Source organism: Pseudophryne corroboree, chromosome 6 (genome assembly GCF_028390025.1).
Source record: "Pseudophryne corroboree isolate aPseCor3 chromosome 6, aPseCor3.hap2, whole genome shotgun sequence".
NCBI lineage: Eukaryota > Metazoa > Chordata > Amphibia > Anura > Myobatrachidae > Pseudophryne > Pseudophryne corroboree.
The window spans coordinates 748039431-748061013 of NC_086449.1; the positions used below are offsets into that span (position 1 = coordinate 748039431).

A 21583-nucleotide genomic window follows, 5' to 3' on the forward strand; every position below is an offset into this window, starting at 1 on the left:
TAAATGTAGGCAAACCAGTACAAACACTATCAGTCTAATGCAGTAACTGATTTTACCCAGGGTCTGCAAGGCTATTTGAGAATTGATAAAAATGGAATCCTCAAATTAAATGCACTGGCTCCAGTGTCAGCAGAATCATTAGTAGGAACGGAAGAGAATTCATTTTGATTTGACCTGTGCACAATCTCCCATATACTATAACAGAGACCACCAAAGCTCAAGCATACAAATAAAACTATATGAATACATAATAGTCTAGTAGAGGGTGATTTACAGTTGACTCCAATCAGACCTTTATTTGAAGATTTTCTGCTTTGCTCTTCAAGAAATGAATGCGGTTCATTTGTTTAGGACTAATGACCCTGCTGTGCTGTAAAACTGCATTTATACCATATCTGTTCAACCAGCGCTATCCCTGTGATCTTTAATTATGAAGCAGAAACAGAAAAATGGTCTTCACACAACTCGTGCTTAAACTCATTACTGCTGGGAATGGTGATGAATTCAAAAATACACTATTTGTATTTATTGTGTGCTTATGAACTGTTTTATAATCTCATTTTATCATTTGCTCATATGCCATTGCAAGTGTCTTCATATTCAGGTACGTTAAATGGTGGATTGGATATAAACATGCAATCTGCTCATTGCTCGTTTTTTAATGAAACATTCAAAGTGCTTAGACAAACAGGCATATTATAGTCTTATTTGCCTGTGTTACTACAACTCGACAGCTGCTGTAAAAGCTAATTCTGAAGGTGATCTGTCACTGGGACAGGTGTCGTAATAATTTTCCATATGCTGTAAACTTAAAACGCTCGGGGCTTATTCAGATCAAACTTTGATTTTAAAGCATGTTTAAAGCTATATTGAAGCTTTTTCATACCTAACTACATTCACAGTTGGAAACCCTGAGGCCTAATTCAGAGTTGATCGCAGCAGCAAATTTGTTAGCAGTTGGGCAAAACCATGGTGGTCATTCCGAGTTGTTCGCTCGTTGCCGTTTTTCGCAACGGAGCGATTAGGTGGAAAATGCGCATGCGCATGGTACGCAGCGCGCATGCGCTTAGTAATTTTACAGAAAACTGGAGATTTTTTACACAAGCTCGAGCTACGTTTTTTCAACGCTCGAGTGATCGTAAGTGTGATTGACAGGAAGTAGAGATGAGCGCCTGAAATTTTTCGGGTTTTGTGTTTTGGTTTTGGGTTCGGTTCCGCGGCCGTGTTTTGGGTTCGAACGCGTTTTGGCAAAACCTCACCGAATTATTTTTGTCGGATTCGGGTGTGTTTTGGATTCGGGTGTTTTTTTCCAAAAACACTAAAAAACAGCTTAAATCATAGAATTTGGGGGTCATTTTGATCCCAAAGTATTATTAACCTCAAAAACCATAATTTACACTCATTTTCAGTCTATTCTGAATACCTCACACCTCACAATATTATTTTTAGTCCTAAAATTTGCACCGAGGTCGCTGTGTGAGTAAGATAAGCGACCCTAGTGGCCGACACAAACACCGGGCCCATCTAGGAGTGGCACTGCAGTGTCACGCAGGATGTCCCTTCCAAAAAACCCTCCCCAAACAGCACATGACGCAAAGAAAAAAAGAGGCGCAATGAGGTAGCTGTGTGAGTAAGATTAGCGACCCTAGTGGCCGACACAAACACCGGGCCCATCTAGGAGTGGCACTGCAGTGTCACGCAGGATGGCCCTTCCAAAAAACCCTCCCCAAACAGCACATGACGCAAAGAAAAAAAGAGGCGCAATGAGGTAGCTGTGTGAGTAAGATTAGCGACCCTAGTGGCCGACACAAACACCGGGCCCATCTAGGAGTGGCACTGCAGTGTCACGCAGGATGGCCCTTACAAAAAACCCTCCCCAAACAGCACATGACGCAAAGAAAAAAAGAGGCGCAATGAGGTAGCTGACTGTGTGAGTAAGATTAGCGACCCTAGTGGCCGACACAAACACCGGGCCCATCTAGGAGTGGCACTGCAGTGTCACGCAGGATGTCCCTTCCAAAAAACCCTCCCCAAACAGCACATGACGCAAAGAAAAAAAGAGGCGCAATGAGGTAGCTGTGTGAGTAAGATTAGCGACCCTAGTGGCCGACACAAACACCGGGCCCATCTAGGAGTGGCACTGCAGTGTCACGCAGGATGTCCCTTCCAAAAAACCCTCCCCAATCAGCACATGATGCAAAGAAAAAGAAAAGAAAAAAGAGGTGCAAGATGGAATTATCCTTGGGCCCTCCCACCCACCCTTATGTTGTATAAACAAAACAGGACATGCACACTTTAACCAACCCATCATTTCAGTGACAGGGTCTGCCACACGACTGTGACTGATATGACGGGTTGGTTTGGACCCCCCCCAAAAAAGAAGCAATTAATCTCTCCTTGCACAAACTGGCTCTACAGAGGCAAGATGTCCACCTCATCTTCACCCTCCGATATATCACCGTGTACATCCCCCTCCTCACAGATTATCAATTCGTCCCCACTGGAATCCACCATCTCAGCTCCCTGTGTACTTTGTGGAGGCAATTGCTGCTGGTCAATGTCTCCGCGGAGGAATTGATTATAATTCATTTTAATGAACATCATCTTCTCCACATTTTCTGGATGTAACCTCGTACGCCGATTGCTGACAAGGTGAGCGGCGGCACTAAACACTCTTTCGGAGTACACACTTGTGGGAGGGCAACTTAGGTAGAATAAAGCCAGTTTGTGCAAGGGCCTCCAAATTGCCTCTTTTTCCTGCCAGTATAAGTACGGACTGTGTGACGTGCCTACTTGGATGCGGTCACTCATATAATCCTCCACCATTCTATCAATGTTGAGAGAATCATATGCAGTGACAGTAGACGACATGTCCGTAATCGTTGTCAGGTCCTTCAGTCCGGACCAGATGTCAGCATCAGCAGTCGCTCCAGACTGCCCTGCATCACCGCCAGCGGGTGGGCTCGGAATTCTGAGCCTTTTCCTCGCACCCCCAGTTGCGGGAGAATGTGAAGGAGGAGATGTTGACAGGTCGCGTTCCGCTTGACTTGACAATTTTGTCACCAGCAGGTCTTTCAACCCCAGCAGACCTGTGTCTGCCGGAAAGAGAGATCCAAGGTAGGCTTTAAATCTAGGATCGAGCACGGTGGCCAAAATGTAGTGCTCTGATTTCAACAGATTGACCACCCGTGAATCCTTGTTAAGCGAATTAAGGGCTGCATCCACAAGTCCCACATGCCTAGCGGAATCGCTCCGTGTTAGCTCCTTCTTCAATGCCTCCAGCTTCTTCTGCAAAAGCCTGATGAGGGGAATGACCTGACTCAGGCTGGCAGTGTCTGAACTGACTTCACGTGTGGCAAGTTCAAAGGGCATCAGAACCTTGCACAACGTTGAAATCATTCTCCACTGCACTTGAGACAGGTGCATTCCATCTCCTATATCGTGCTCAATTGTATAGGCTTGAATGGCCTTTTGCTGCTCCTCCAACCTCTGAAGCATATAGAGGGTTGAATTCCACCTCGTTACCACTTCTTGCTTCAGATGATGGCAGGGCAGGTTCAGTAGTTTTTGGTGGTGCTCCAGTCTTCTGTACGTGGTGCCTGTACGCCGAAAGTGTCCCGCAATTTTTCTGGCCACCGACAGCATCTCTTGCACGCCCCTGTCGTTTTTTAAAAAATTCTGCACCACCAAATTCAAGGTATGTGCAAAACATGGGACGTGCTGGAATTTGCCCATATTTAATGCACACACAATATTGCTGGCGTTGTCCGATGCCACAAATCCACAGGAGAGTCCAATTGGGGTAAGCCATTCCGCGATGATCTTCCTCAGTTGCCGTAAGAGGTTTTCAGCTGTGTGCGTATTCTGGAAAGCGGTGATACAAAGCGTAGCCTGCCTAGGAAAGAGTTGGCGTTTGCGAGATGCTGCTACTGGTGCCGCCGCTGCTGTTCTTGCGGCGGGAGTCCATACATCTACCCAGTGGGCTGTCACAGTCATATAGTCCTGACCCTGCCCTGCTCCACTTGTCCACATGTCCGTGGTTAAGTGGACATTGGGTACAACTGCATTTTTTAGGACACTGGTGAGTCTTTTTCTGACGTCGGTGTACATTCTCGGTATCGCCTGCCTAGAGAAGTGGAACCTAGATGGTATTTGGTAATGGGGGCACACTGCCTCAATAAATTGTCTAGTTCCCTGTGAACTAACGGCGGATACCGGACGCACGTCTAACACCAACATAGTTGTCAAGGACTCAGTTATCCGCTTTGCAGTAGGATGACTGCTGTGATATTTCATCTTCCTCGCAAAGGACTGTTGAACAGTCAATTGCTTACTGGAAGTAGTACAAGTGGGCTTACGACTTCCCCTCTGGGATGACCATCGACTCCCAGCGGCAACAACAGCAGCGCCAGCAGCAGTAGGCGTTACACGCAAGGATGCATCGGAGGAATCCCAGGCAGGAGAGGACTCGTCAGACTTGCCAGTGACATGGCCTGCAGGACTATTGGCATTCCTGGGGAAGGAGGAAATTGACACTGAGGGAGTTGGTGGGGTGGTTTGCGTGAGCTTGGTTACAAGAGGAAGGGATTTACTGGTCAGTGGACTGCTTCCGCTGTCACCCAAAGTTTTTGAACTTGTCACTGACTTATTATGAATGCGCTGCAGGTGACGTATAAGGGAGGATGTTCCGAGGTGGTTAACGTCCTTACCCCTACTTATTACAGCTTGACAAAGGGAACACACGGCTTGACACCTGTTGTCCGCATTTCTGGTGAAATACCTCCACACCGAAGAGCTGATTTTTTTGGTATTTTCACCTGGCATGTCAACGGCCATATTCCTCCCACGGACAACAGGTGTTTTCCCGGGTGCCTGACTTAAACAAACCACCTCACCATCAGAATCCTTCTGGTCAATTTCCTCCCCAGCGCCAGCAACACCCATATCCTCCTCATCCTGGTGTACTTCAACACTGACATCTTCAATCTGACTATCAGGAACTGGACTGCGGGTGCTCCTTCCAGCACTTGCAGGGGGCATTCAAATAGTGGAAGGTGCATGCTCTTCACGTCCAGTGTTGGGAAGGTCAGGCATCGCAACCGACACAATTGGACTCTCCTTGTGGATTTGGGATTTCAAAGAACGCACAGTTCTTTGCGGTGCTTTTGCCAGCTTGAGTCTTTTCAGTTTTCTAGCGAGAGGCTGAGTGCTTCCATCCTCATGTGAAGCTGAACCACTAGCCATGAACATAGGCCAGGGCCTCAGCCGTTCCTTGCCACTCCGTGTGGTAAATGGCATATTGGCAAGTTTACGCTTCTCCTCCGACAATTTTATTTTAGGTTTTGGAGTCCTTTTTTTTCTGATATTTGGTGTTTTGGATTTGACATGCTCTGTACTATGACATTGGGCATCGGCCTTGGCAGACGACGTTGCTGGCATTTCATCGTCTCGGCCATGACTAGTGGCAGCAGCTTCAGCACGAGGTGGAAGTGGATCTTGATCTTTCCCTAATTTTGGAACCTCAACTTTTTTGTTCTCCATATTTTATAGGCAGAACTAAAAGGCACCTCAGGTAAACAATGGAGATGGATGGATTGGATACTAGTATACAATTATGGACGGACTGCCACGGTTAGGTGGTATAAAAAAACCACGGTTAGGTGGTATATATTGTAATACAATTATGGATGGACGGACTGCCTGCCGAGTGCCGACACAGAGGTAGCCACAGCCGTGAACTACCGCACTGTACACTGGTTGATAAAGAGATAGTAGTATACTCGTAACAACTAGTATGACTGACTATGACGGTATAAAGAATGAAAAAAAAACCACGGTTAGGTGGTATATATTGTAATACAATTATGGATGGACGGACTGCCTGCCGAGTTCCGACACAGAGGTAGCCACAGCCGTGAACTACCGCACTGTACACTGGTTGATAAAGAGATAGTAGTATACTCGTAACAACTAGTATGACTGACTATGACGGTATAAAGAATGAAAAAAAAACCACGGTTAGGTGGTATATATTATAATACAATTATGGATGGACGGACTGCCTGCCGACTGCCGACACAGAGGTAGCCACAGCCGTGAACTACCGCACTGTACACTGGTTGATAAAGAGATAGTAGTATACTCGTAACAACTAGTATGACACTATGACGGTATAAAGAATGAAAAAAAAACCACGGTTAGGTGGTATATATTATAATAATACAATTATGGATGGACGGACTGCCTGCCGAGTTCCGACACAGAGGTAGCCACAGCCGTGAACTACCGCACTGTACACTGGTTGATAAAGAGATAGTAGTATACTCGTAACAACTAGTATGACTGACTATGACGGTATAAAGAATGAAAAAAAAACCACGGTTAGGTGGTATATATTGTAATACAATTATGGATGGACGGACTGCCTGCCGAGTTCCGACACAGAGGTAGCCACAGCCGTGAACTACCGCACTGTACACTGGTTGATAAAGAGATAGTAGTATACTCGTAACAACTAGTATGACTGACTATGACGGTATAAAGAATGAAAAAAAAAACACGGTTAGGTGGTATATATTGTAATACAATTATGGATGGACGGACTGCCTGCCGAGTTCCGACACAGAGGTAGCCACAGCCGTGAACTACCGCACTGTACACTGGTTGATAAAGAGATAGTAGTATACTCGTAACAACTAGTATGACTGACTATGACGGTATAAAGAATGAAAAAAAAACCACGGTTAGGTGGTATATATTATAATACAATTATGGATGGACGGACTGCCTGCCGACTGCCGACACAGAGGTAGCCACAGCCGTGAACTACCGCACTGTACACTGGTTGATAAAGAGATAGTAGTATACTCGTAACAACTAGTATGACACTATGACGGTATAAAGAATGAAAAAAAAACCACGGTTAGGTGGTATATATTATAATACAATTATGGATGGACGGACTGCCTGCCGACTGCCGACACAGAGGTAGCCACAGCCGTGAACTACCGCACTGTACACTGGTTGATAAAGAGATAGTAGTATACTCGTAACAACTAGTATGACACTATGACGGTATAAAGAATGAAAAAAAAACCACGGTTAGGTGGTATATATTATAATACAATTATGGATGGACGGACTGCCTGCCGAGTGCCGACACAGAGGTAGCCACAGCCGTGAACTACCGCACTGTACACTGGTTGATAAAGAGATAGTAGTATACTCGTAACAACTAGTATGACTGACTATGACGGTATAAAGAATGAAAAAAAAACCACGGTTAGGTGGTATATATTATAATACAATTATGGATGGACGGACTGCCTGCCGACTGCCGACACAGAGGTAGCCACAGCCGTGAACTACCGCACTGTACACTGGTTGATAAAGAGATAGTAGTATACTCGTAACAACTAGTATGACACTATGACGGTATAAAGAATGAAAAAAAAACCACGGTTAGGTGGTATATATTATAATACAATTATGGATGGACGGACTGCCTGCCGACTGCCGACACAGAGGTAGCCACAGCCGTGAACTACCGCACTGTACACTGGTTGATAAAGAGATAGTAGTATACTCGTAACAACTAGTATGACACTATGACGGTATAAAGAATGGAAAAAAAACCACGGTTAGGTGGTATATATTATAATAATACAATTATGGATGGACGGACTGCCTGCCGACTGCCGACACAGAGGTAGCCACAGCCGTGAACTACCGCACTGTACACTGGTTGATAAAGAGATAGTAGTATACTCGTAACAACTAGTATGACTATGACGACGGTATAAAGAAAGAAAAAAAAATACCACGGTTAGGTGGTATATAATTATACAATTATGGATGGACGGACTGCCTGCCGAGTGCCGACTGCCGACACAGAGGTAGCCACAGCCGTGAACTACCGCACTGTACTGTGTCTGCTGCTAATATAGACTGGTTGATAAAGAGATAGTATACAACAATATACTACTATACTGGTGGTCAGGCACTGGTCACCACTAGTCACACTGGCAGTGGCACTCCTGCAGCAAAAGTGTGCACTGTTTAATTTTAAATTAATATAATATTATGTACTCCTGGCTCCTGCTATAACAACCTGCAGTGCTCCCCAGTCTCCCCCACAATTATTATAAGCTTTTATACATTGATGTGCAGCACACTGGGCTGAGCTGAGTGCACACAGACTGAGTCACACTGTGTGACTGCTGTGTATCGTTTTTTTCAGGCAGAGAACGGATATAGCAGAGAACGGATATATTAAATAAAAGTTAACTTAACAACAACTGCACTGGTCACTGTGGTAAACTCTGTCTGCACAATCTCTCTCTCTCTCTTCTAATCTATTCTAATGGAGAGGACGCCAGCCACGTCCTCTCCCTATCAATCTCAATGCACGTGTGAAAATGGCGGCGACGCGCGGCTCCTTATATAGAATCCGAGTCTCGCGAGAATCCGACAGCGTCATGATGACGTTCGGGCGCGCTCGGGTTAACCGAGCAAGGCGGGAAGATCCGAGTCGCTCGGACCCGTGAAAAAAAAAAGTGAAGTTCGTGCGGGTTCGGATTCAAAGAAACCGAACCCGCTCATCTCTAACAGGAAGTGGGTGTTTCTGGGCGGAAACTGGCCGTTTTCAGGGAGTGTGCTAAAAAACGCAGGCGTGCCAGGTAAAAACGCAGGAGTGGCTTTAAAAACGGGAGTGGCTGGCCGAACGCAGGGCGTGTTTGTGACGTCAAACCAGGAACTAAACTGACTGAGGTGATCGCAATCTAGGAGTAGGACTGGAGCTACTCAGAAACTGCAAGGAATTATTTAGTAGCAGATCTGCTAATCTTTCGTTCGCAATTCTGCTAAGCTAAGATACACTCCCAGAGTCGGCGGCCTAGCTTTTGCAATGCTGCTAAAAGCAGCTAGCGAGCGAACAACTCGGAATGACCACCCATGGCCCTCATTCCGAGTTGTTCGCTCGCAAGCTGCTTTTAACAGCATTGCACACGCTAAGCCGCCGCCTACTGGGAGTGAATCTTAGCATAGTAGATTTGCCAACGAAAGATTAGCAGATTTGCGAATAGACAGTTCTTAGCAGTTTCTGAGTAGCTCGACACTTACTCTGCCATTGCGATCAGTTCAGTCAGTTTCGTTCCTGGTTTGACGTCACAAACACACCCAGCGTTCACCCAGACACTCCCCCGTTTCTTCAGACCCTCCCGCGTTTTTCCCAGAAACGGCAGTGTTTTTTCGCACACATCCATAAAACGGCCAGTTTCCGCCCAGAAACACCCACTTCCTGTCAATCACACTACGATCACCAGAACAAAGAAAAAACCTTGTAATGCCGTGAGTAAAATACCTAACTTAATAGCAAATTTACTTGGCGCAGTCGCACTGCGGACATTGCGCATGCGCATTAGCGACTAATCGCTCCATTGCGAAAAAAAATAACAACGAGCGATCAACTCGGAATGACCACCCATGTGCACTGCAGGTGTGACAGATATAACATTTGCAGAGAGAGTTAGATTTGGGTGGTGTGTGTTCAAACTGAAATCTAAATTGCAGAGTAAAAATAAAGGTGCCAGTATTTACCCTGCACAGAAACAAAATAACCCACCCAAATCTAACTCTCTGTGCAAATGTTATATAATAATCTGCTCCCCCTGCAGTGTATATGGTTTTGCCCAACTGCTAACAAATTTGCTGCTGCGATCAACTCTGAATTACCCCCCTGGTACATATTAGGCTACGACAAGAACCTTCTAAACCATGACCCAATTTACTAATGCCACACCCATTCCTTGTGAGACTGCACCCCATATGAGTAATCTATGTTCTCTTGGCTTCTATATACAGTATCTTATGACTTTTATAATTCTGTGTAGAATGTTTTGGTGCTTTTTGAGGTGCTTTTGCAGATATGTTGTTTCTCCATGTTATACATGCATGGGGACATTTATATAATCTGGGAGAGAGATAAAGTGGAGAGAGCTACGTACCAGCCAATCGACTCCTAACTGTAAATTTTCTGTAAAATGACAGAAGCTGATGGTCGGTACTTTATTTCTCTCCACTTTATCTATCTTCAAACTTTGATAAATATCTCCCACAGTGTTTAAATGATACACCAAAAAGATGCACCAAGCTTTAAAAAAAAAAAAAAAAAAAGATTAACAAAATTACAGAAGCTGATTGGTTGTTACTTTATCTCTCCCTCCATTTTATCTCACTAATGCCTTTATTTATCAATGAGTGATAAATTTCACTGTGAGTGATAAATTGCACCAGCCAATCAGCTCCTAACTTCCATGTCACAGGCTGTGTTTGAAAAATAACAGTTAGGAGCTGGTTGGCTGGTGCAATTTATCACTCACAGTGAAATTTATCACTCATTGATAAATTAGGGCGTAAGCTTTTTTTTAAAAAAAAATGAGCATACATCTGTGCTTGATAAAAGCATTGTCCAGGGCAGCCTAGGCAATTGCCTATTGGCGGAATCAAGGGTAGGGGGTGGCACGCACCAGCACTATCAGCGATGGGACCGAACCACCATCGCCGAGAAGCAGCTGGTGCATTGGCCGCAGGAAATTTAGGGGTGGGGATTTGCACCCCCCCCTCCTCTGTCTGTTGTTTGTCTGTGACCCCTCCCCCTTTCCAGCACCTGATACATAATTATCTCCAGGAATGACCGAGCAACTACCATTGTTTGTCTACTTGTGTGCGAGAGGCATTGAATGGGAGCAGTATTTGGAAGGCATGCTGTTCCTTGTAGTGCCAACAGGAGATCCTGTGGGTGGCTCCTGGGTAAGTTAGCTCTCTGTCTGGATGTGTTTTAGTAATAGCCTTTATCATGAGGCCTACTGTGACAAATTACATGGCCCTATGTGGGCACTGCTATTATGTACTGTTAGGACTGCTGACATCAGAGAAGCCTTGAAGTAGCTCAGCAGCTTAAACATGTGTTTGCAAACATGTGTAAACTAATTCTCTGAATTTCTATTACCAGATAGGTTCAGATATGGTTACAGGTAATTCTTAGTGTGCTGAAGGGAAATGTAGGGGTGGGATTTGCAACCCCCCCCCCCACCCCTCTCTGTCTGTTTGTCTGTGACCCCTCCTCCTTTCCAGCACCTGATACATAATTATCTCCAGGAATGACCGAGCAACTACCATTGTTTGTATGCTTGCCGCAGGCTGTGGTAATGGAGGGGCCTACTATAATGAGTGACTCATTATAGTATGCCATCAATGAAGTGTGGGCCATGGCAAATGAAGGAGGTGGGGGCTAGTCCACCCAGAGGGGAGCCCCTCTCCTCCTTTCCTCCTGTGCTCTGCAGCTGTTGCCAGGGAATGTCTGGATGAGACAACAGACTTCACGACTAGGCTCTCGCTGTGCCTGGTGTCGGTGCAAATAGCAGCGGAGAAGAGCCACTGCCGCCCTGCCCCTGCAATCCCTGAGCCAAACTCAGCGCTGTCATTATCATTCAGCTGAGCTAAATCAGCTCCTAACTCAGAACAAAGTGTGGGATGGAGAGTACAACACAATGTGGGATGGGGGAAGATAAGCACAGTGTCACAAGGCCACACCCTTTCTGTGCAGCCCTTTTAGGGCATGCCAAAGGGTCCCACATGGGGGCAGGGTAGGAACACCAGCTAAAATCTTGCCTAAAGCCCCAAATCACTCAGGGACGGCCCTGGTGTTGCCCAAGGGAATAATGTATTCCTTTTGAAGAGGTAGCAAGAAATAGGGACAAAAACACCACATGGAGTAGATTTTGAAAGAGGCAATAATATTAAATGCAAAACATGCCTGGTTTTACATTTCAGGGGCTAAGGTCTTTTTTGGGGCATTTGGGGTTTTTATTTCACTCAGTTTATACTCTGAACAGAAGTATAATTTGGTGCTGTAGACAGTAACAGGGACAATATAGATATGACCTACAGTAGGCTGACCATACTAGCCCTTTACACTGGGACACTCATGAATTACACAGGTTCTGTGGCTGATTGAAACCTGGTAACATGCAGGCTTGAAGTCAGCCAGCCACAGAACCTGTGTAATTCATGAGTGTCCCAGTTTAAAGGGCTAGTATGGTCAGCCTACCTACAGTCTGTTCATAGAAATTTACACTGGCCCCACCATTTCTCACATTGCCATTTCGAAGTCATAGTTACTGTAACATTACACATCTCTTTACAGGGCCACTCAGGGACGAATTACTGCTCATGCTATGATTATCTGTGCCGTAAATCATACCTCCTCCTCCATTATTTTTACTAGTTTATAAGTGATTATAACTAAAAGAAAACAGAAAAATCTATAAAATCAACAAAAAAAGTAAATAAAATGTTGCCCCCTGAAACATGAGCCCTTAGTTATGAAACTAGTTTGCCTACAATTATTCTCCTGGCCTAGCCCTGCTTTAGGGCCATCTGTAAATATGAGTGGTTGTACATTCACCAATGATACATCACTGTATTCTGCATTCAGCAGGAGGTGAAACTAATATGTTGATCAATTACCTATGAGTAAGTGCGGCTATATACCGGTCCTCCAAACTGCTGATATCTCTGTCACAATGCATACAAAAATCTGCGAGTCCAGGACAAGATCGGATTGTGAATGGGTGGACGGACGACTTGAGGTGCTATTGTAGCGTTTCCACACACAAACGCAGGATTTCTGGAGAGGGGTTTCCAAATGTTTGATTTTAGAGCAAGTGTTGCCAGCCCATTAAGGATGCATAATTAGCATGTAACAAGCTATAATCTGTCCCAAACAAAGTACAGTTTATGTATGTAATATAGTACATTAGACATATGCAGGCCCAATGATCACGTTAAACCACTTGCCAGATTTTCTCTCTAGTGCAATGAATGAGTGCTCCGACACACAAACACACACAGTAGACTTGGTAGGAAAATCTGCCACTGGGCATGGGCAGTAGCTCCATTCCACTTTTTGTACTGCATGTAGTGGCCGCTTGCCAGGATGTGTGTATGGGGATGTCCATGCAACTGGAACCCCCCCTCGCCCCTACCCTGGGCGTGTTTGCCTATGCTTGTGACTAATTAAATCGATACCTAATAATAATAATAATAATTGGCAACACTGGTGATTAGAGGCATGGGTTCTGAACAAACACACTTCTGTATATGACAAAGAAAAAAGCTAAAGGTATGCACTAGGTTATGTCAATATTTTTTAACCTAAAAACGGCAGATTTTGTTTTATTTTTAACTTCTTTCACTATTCCAGAGGTGTTACGTGACATAGGACGTACAGAAACAATTGCAAGTATGGCAAATGTGATATGGTTACTAAAAAAACCTGCGATATTAAGGCCTTGGAGGAGAATTTTGAGAATTCTCCTCCACTTCCCTTTATACATTTCAGTGAAACTAAAATAATGTGAAAGGGTTTGAAAAAACCCTATTTCACATTATTTTAGTAAAAATGATATTGATAAATATGCCTGTTAGTCACTAGATAGGCTGTGCACCAAAGGCGTAGCTACCATAGGTGCAGGCAGTGCAGCTGCTATGGGGCCCAGAGCTAAGAGGGGCCCACCTTCCCTGTCAAAGTTACATGTGCTATATACATTTTTTGCCATTGGGTGGTACGTAGGGATCCTTTCAAACTTTTTCCTTGGGGCCTGCAATATATCTAGGTATGCCCCTGGACCTGCTCATTGTAGTGTGGTATAAAATGAACTGGAGGTCATTTAAATGTTATATAATATGAACCGGGGCACTGTAATGAGGCACAAAATGAAAGGGATAATGTGAATTGGGGGTGCTGTGCGGCATAATGTGTACTGGCAGCTCTGAAATGTGGCATAGGGTGAACTTAAGCATTACTGCAATTCATAAAAGAAACTAGGGCACTACTATGGGGCATAACATTAAACAAGGCTCTACTATGGTTCAGAAAATGAAATAAGGCACTATTATGGGGCATAAAATTAACAACTTCTGCAGAGAAGTGTCTCTCTAGAAGCATTGGGACGGGGGCCCTTTAAAAATGTTGCTATGGGGCCCACAAAGTTCTGGCTACACCCCTGCTGTGCGCTATTATCCCCTCTAACAATATATTAATTGAGATTTACTATGAAGAGTTTTTTGTATTTGTTTTTACCACTTTACGACTAAGGTGTGTGGAACCAGTCCCAGGCATTGCAGGGGTTTAAATATGAGGGTGAACTTATGACCTTCATACATTAATGGCCCCGATTCTCTGATCCATCATCACAGATCACGGATTGCTGGTGATAATCAGCAATCCGTCAGGGATTCTGGGAAATTATAAATGTTAAAAATGCTCGATTTGCTGAACTCCACCATATTCGGTTGGGATTGGAGAATCGGGATCGGGACATTGACCCTGGTGCTCTCCTCTGGCTCTGGTTTTCTGATATTTGGCTCCTGCACTGTGCCCCCCGTCATCTGCTGTATACCGGCATTTACAGCAGTGTACAGCATCAGATGGCCGGGTCACAGTGCAGGAGCCAGAGATCACATGACTGGAGCTGGAGGAGAGCACCAGGGGACTGATCACTAGTAAGTATGCGGAGAAGGGTGGGTAGCAGCGCAGGGGGGTAGTCATGATGACGGGGGTGGCCCGGCGGCGGCCCAGCGGCGCATGTGCAGCCATTACTATATATATATATATATATATATATATAGGCGTGTGCAGGAACTGACACGGGGATGCTGCTCTAAGACTTCCCCCCTCAGCCAGGTAACAGACTACCTCCTCCATCCCTTGCTCTGGGACACAGACTGCTCACCTGGGCTGCCCAGGTAAGCAGTCTATGTCCCGAACAGGGGAGGGAGGGGGGAGTAGACCATAATGCAGCAAAGAAGGGAAGTCCCAGAGCGGCACCCCCGTGTCAGCTCCTGTGAACATATATATATATATATATATAGGAAAGAATTTCTCCGGCACTCCAAAAGTAAAGAAAACAATGTGCTGCGGTGCCCTCCTGGTTGGCTTGGCATAAGCTAACAATGCAGATGAAGGGTGATAGGCGGCACTCATGCAGACTGACACAGTGTCAGGCATTAAAAGGACACTTATCTTCATACGCCTGTGTCAGTCTGCATGAGTGCCGCCTATCACCCTTCATCTATATATCTATATATATATACAGTGGTTAAAGTGGGCCGGAACAGGGCGCAACCAGTTCCGTCACCTCTAATTGCAGGCGGGACCAGTTCCGCCTCCGTCCGGCCACAGCATCAGGTCCCCACTGCATTGTAAAGGTGGCAGCACCAATCAAAAGAAGGGGCGGCATTTTTAAAATCGGGCATGAGCCAATCACTGCTCACGGACCGCCAGCCAATGAGAAGCTGCCAAATGTCAGCTTCTCATTAGCTGGCGGTCTGGGAGCCGTGAGTGGCGCACAATCAAAGTGCGGCCTCGCTTTTTCCAATAGCAGCCCTGCCAGGTCCACTCACATCACATCTCCCCCCCCCCCCCAGCCGCCACTCAGTCACAGCGCATCTCCTCCCCCAGCCACCACTCAGTCACACCGCATCTCCTCCCCCAGCCGCTACTCACACCGCATCTCCCACGGAGTCCCACCTCCACCCCTCTCCTGCCAGGGGCAGCCAAGGCATGGGATTACTAATGTATTACATGGCACAGTTTTCCAGCGTGGCGGCGCGTCCTTTGCTGTGTGACGTTACACATCACTGCCGTCAGGTGTGAAGGAGGCGGCGGCCAGCGGGATTTGTGACAAGACTGATGCTGCTGTCTGCTGCTGCTTATCAGAGGTGACCACCTAGCTGCTGCTAATCGGGGATGGGGTCCGTGTCCTGCAGCTTCAGTCTATTAGGGCAGTGCCTCTGAAAAAGGTATGAGTGCACCTGCCACTGACTGTGAAGACTTTAATGTTTATAATGTTTTGTGTGTCAGAAAGGGGTGTGGCCTTATAAGGAAGGGGCGTGACCACACAAAAGTTGCAGTTGGAAAAAAGCGCAGGAGGTGAGTACCCGGGTGGCATGGGGGTTGCCTGGGGTGCACTTTGACTCACAGTGCACCCCAGGCAACCCCCATGCCACCTGGATACTCACCTCCTGCGCTTTTTTCCAACTGCAACTTTTGTGTGGCCACGCCCCTTCCTTGTAAGGTCACACCCCTTTCTGCGAAGGCGCGCGGGGTCGTGGGGGAGGTGAGTTCCCCCACCTCTCCAGGACCACTTTAAGCCCTGTATATATATATATATATATATATAGAAGAGAAAAACGTGGCACTCACGGCAGCTTGAATAAAGCCTGACGACAGTGGGGTGCCACTGAAACGTTGCTCTGCTACAATTCATTGTTGTGGTCGTGATTATTGAAATCTGCCGTGAGTGCCACGTTTTTCTCTTCTAGAATTGCTTTGTTTTACGGAGGCACCGGCGTTTGTCCTAATTAAGCTTATTGGAGTGCCTTGTCCATCTACTTATATATATATATATATATATATATATATATATACATCAAGAAATAGTATATCTCTGTGGAGCGCACTTAATGACTGAAATAAATATATTTATGTATAATACAATTTAATATGGTTATATTGGTTTCTGACAAAAAGAGGATGACATCACACAAACACCCTTTAAACTTTAAAACATCTATTGCTTTTTATTGCTAAAATAATTAAATTTCAATACTGATAAAAAATGATGTACACTTTTACAATGTGTTATTGTTCATTACAGCCAAAAAATTGAAGAACAACTTTTCCAAACAATAAAAGATTTTTTCACTCAACGCGTTTCGTCGTATGTCGACTTCTTCAGGAGTGTTTTTTATGAAAAGGTAATTAATTAATTTGAAACAGCTGTATTTTCACAAAATTATAATCCATATTTTACTAAGAATTATTATGTATAATTAACTTCCATAGTTTTGTAGTATTTAATGAATCTTCCTATTTGCGACCATCTGATGGTTAATATTAATCTTCCAAAGGCTTGTAATTAATTTGTCCAAATTTTTATTTAATTTACCTACAATACTTTCATATGTCCAAAAAATATATATGAGGATCCGGCAATGGGATAAATAATATTAAGCTTCTTTTATTTCCCAGCAGCTCTCCTTGTGTGTCCTCATACACAGAGATCCAAAAGTAGAAAATATATATATACATATTTATATTTCTTCTCCTCTCTCTCACTCTCTCTCTCTCTCTCTCTCTCTCTCTCTATATATATATATAAAAACAATAATTTCTCCAACATCCCCTGCCAAAGTATGCTGGTAGCAGCCCCACTACCGACAGCACATGGCTGCTTTCATAGGGGCTTGGCGTGTGTCCCCAAATTACAAGAGGGTCACACCCTGCTGAGTTCCCCGTTATAATTTTACCAGCTAAGCCTGTCATAGCCTGGTGCTGATTGCAGCTTTTGTCACCACACGGTATGTCCCCACACTAGCAGTAACGACCCCAGGCTGAGCTTTTGTCCTTGTTCACTTTTGGAGGGGTGTAGTATGGTATGCCGGCGGTCGGGCTCCCGGCGACCAGCATACCGGCGCCGGGAGCCCGACCGCCGGCATACCGACTGTGTGGCGAGCGCAAATGAGCCCCTTGTGGGCTCACTGTGGGCACGGTGGCGCCACACTATTTTATTCTCCCTCCAGTTGGGTCGTGGACCCCCACAAGGGAGAATAAGTGTCGGTATGCCGGCTGTCGGGATTCCGGCGCCGGTATACTGTGCGCCGGGATCCAGACAGCCGGCATACTGAAGACCACCACTTTTGGAGATGGGTTGCAACAGCAACATTTTTCTCTAATGGGCAAAACCATGTGCAGTGCAGGTGGGGCTAATGTAACATGTGCAGAGAGAATTAGATTTGGGTGGGGTGTGTTCAATCTGAAATCTAAATGACTGTGTAAAAATAAAGCAGCCAGTATTTACCCTGTACAGAAACAAATAAATAACCCACCTAAATCTAACTCTCTCTGCACATGTTACATCTGCCCCTCCTGCACTGCACATGCTTTTGCCCATTAGAGAAAAATGTTGCTGTTGCGATCAGATCTGACTTAGGCCCTCAGTTGCTGCAGTATTGGAAGCATTAATTATTGGTTAAATAAAATGCAGCCCTATGAGAATGCTCATTGAGTACACTATAATAATACACTATGCTACTTTGAATTCCCTTAATGAACACTCTACTAACCCTTCATCAAAGCGTGGAGAGAGCGAAAATCTTCTGTTTATTCTTTTAACTATAATTTTTCTCCATCTGTATGTACGAGCCCTTAAAGTTGAACATCCATTCATTTTGGAATAATTAGCGGTGATCTTAGCTGTACTCTGTTACAGAAATGATGGGAAATGGCTAGTAAGGAGATATTTCCCTGCAACATGTGATCTTACTGTATGACCGGAAGGCGGACAGCGCAGGGCAGTGTGAGAGTGAGTTCTAGCTGTAGGGGTTCACCCACATGCAGAGAGGTATTGAGATGATTTATTAATAAAACAGATGAGATCCTACAATTACACATTTTTGAGTATACAGCAAATTGGTAGAAAAGACACAATGATTTACCTTAAACTGAATCAATACCAGGGGGTAAATTTACTTAGATGGGAGTTCTATTTAAGATGGGATATTGCCCATAGCAACCAATCAGATTCTACTTCTCATTTATCTAGCTCCTTCTATAAGATAATACCTGGAATCTGATTGGTTGCTATGGGTAACATCCCATCTTAAATAGAACTCCCTTCTTAGTAAATTTACCCCCAGGACTGAAGGAAAATGAACTCTCTCCAGCATGGGGGGTAAAATAATGTGCGCAGGCGCTGAAAACATTAGCATGATTAGTATATAACTGTATATGGACTTTTGCTGCAAGTTTGCTATCCAGATCTCTTGATGAACACCAGCAAAATAAAATACAGAAGAGTAAAAAGAATAAAGATCTACAGAGTGACATAAAAAAAATCTGTGCAGGGATATTGTCCAAATAGAGTAAAATGGGCGACTCATTAGTGGATTGAAAAATATACATGGAATTGAATTGGGAGTAAGTTCCTGAAAAGAAACATTCTCACATAATGGCCGGCATATAATGAAGTCCGAGTTCAGTGGTCGTGCGGGGTGCAGGCCAAACTCTGATGTTTTTTTAAGGGGACAATCATGTACAAGGCTAAACCCTGCTTTGTACATGATTGCCCCTTTAAAAAAAAGTTCGGCCGGGATCCCACATGGCCGCCGAACTTACATCCTATCCAAAAAGTATATTTCGGAATATGATTCACAAGATACTGTGCAGGCATGTTGTGTTTGCATTGACATTGTCAGACAAGTCATCATCTTCTGCACACACTTGCAGGTCTGCATGGCCGGCATTCATGTCAGCATGTCCTAACTGCGAGGCAGATTTATTAAGCCTGGTGAAGTGATAAAGTGGAAGGTGATGACGCACCAGCCAGTCAGCTCATAACTGTCATTTTTCAAATCCAGCCTGTAACATGACAGTTAGGAGCTGATTGGCTGGTGCGTTATCACCTTCCACTTTATCACTTCTCCAGGCTTGATAAATCTGCCCCTGAATGTTTCCTACATGACAACTCCTCTACCAACCCCAGTTTCAACTTTTCAACCTATGCACCTATTCTCCCATAATGTCCTAACACTCCCACTGGGGCCTAAATGTATTAAGCCTTAACAAGAGATAAAGTGGAGACGGATAAAGGGGGAGATTGAAAAGTTGTTTGGGTGTCTGTTTTTTGCTATTAGATAGGATAAAACAGACACCCAACTGACTTTTCAAACAATTGAATACCCCCCAAAGAGTGATGAATGTCCAGCCAGCTCCTAACTGTCGTTTTTCAAACACAGCCTGTAATGTGACAGTTAGGAGCTGATTGGCTGGTACTTTATCACTCTTTATCCGTCTCCCCTACATTTCTTCTTAATTCTTAATACATTTGGGCCCCAATTCTCGGATTGCCTCCCAGATGCCTGGGCAAGTGTGCAAGTCTCCCCCTATAGCTGCCATCTGCCATCCACTCCCCGGGTACTTGATGACACAATTGGTGCTGGATTGCATTGCTGTGGCCCTTCCCATGCATTACAATTCCTTCCTGGGAAAGGGACAGTCAGACATTTGCATCATCATGGCCATGTCCCCTGCTGTACAAAGTCGCAATGCCCAGCTTGGAAAAGTGGGGAGTGGGTCCACAATCCATGTTCATGTTGACCTAATGCATGTCGACCTAATGGCATTGTCGACCTTCAGTGGTCGACCTAATGAGTGTTGACCTAAGTTGTGTCGACGTAACGTCCGTAACCCGCAAAGAATAGGTATTGTAATATCTAGCCCATACTGTGTGTTTGGCCTGAATTGACCAAGATAAATAAATTGACCAGAACTTACCTATCATTGATAAATATAAAAGGATGTTTTACATAAAGAGTCGGTCCCTGACAGGATCGGCACATCAGGCCGCTGATCCAGCACTGAATACATCAGAGGAAGTCTGCACCTGCAGCAATGAGGCAGCAGTTTATTAGCTTCATTAAAGGCTCATTCAGCAGGGCCGGATTAAGGCTCCAGGGGGCCCGGGGTACATTATACAAGGGGGGCCCCTCAGGACTAAATATAGTGTATATAGAAAGGGGAGGTTCCTTACATGTGTGTGTATATATATATATATATATATATATAAAAGATAGATAAAAGTATAAGCAGAAAGCTGTTGGAGGCAGTAATAAAAATATAGCACATGTTATTGAATAGACAACTAGCGTATGTATACACTGTAGAAAAACAATATCACACAACACACATACCTACAAAAAAAACACACGCACAGCACTAACCAATGTAATAGAAGAGGAGGAGATTTTGCTGGAGTTAAATGGTGGTGTGTTTGTGTGTGTGTGTGTGTGTGTTGTTGTAGCTATGCTGTGTGTTTGTAGGTGTGTAGTGTGTGTGTATGTGTATGTATGTATGCTAAGTAAGCATGCTGTGTGTGTGTGTGTATGCTATGTGTGTTGTGTGATACTGTTTTTCTACAGTGTATACCTACGCTAATTTTCTATTCAATAAAATGTGCTACAGTATATTCTGTTACTGCCTCCAACAGCTTTCTGCTTATACTTTTATCTATTTTATATATATATATATATATATATATATATATATCCAATTGTAAAGAAGGCACTCACCAGACTGATATTGAAATGCAAAAAGACGTTTATCGAATCTCACATAAGCGACTTAATCATGGTTGGTCGACGTTTCGGTCCCAAGCCGGACCTTTTTCCAGACCAGTGTGTACAATCGTCAGAATCACAAAACCAAATGACCCTCAGTGTGGAACTCTAAATACCCCACCAGAGCCCGCCCATCAGTGCAATCACCAATCATGGTCATTTAAATTACATATGGTTACATGCTCATTCCACACACATGGATCACATCATTGTGCATATCTGCACATCACTCACAAAAGTGTCACATATGTATAATATATGAATATTGTATAAATACTATCACACCGCTCACCTCTTACCAGCAAAGAACACAGCTGCGGGTGGAGCGCACGCCGTCGGTGAC

The 21583-nt window shown here is 44.6% G+C and overlaps 1 protein-coding gene across 1 annotated transcript in view; it reads right to left on the reverse strand.

Annotated features, from left to right (window-relative positions):
• LOC134935656 (neuropeptide Y receptor type 2-like) overlaps positions 1-21583 on the reverse strand; it is a 134712-nt gene that overhangs the window by 4246 nt on the left and 108883 nt on the right. The gene's annotated exons all lie outside the window — the stretch shown is intronic.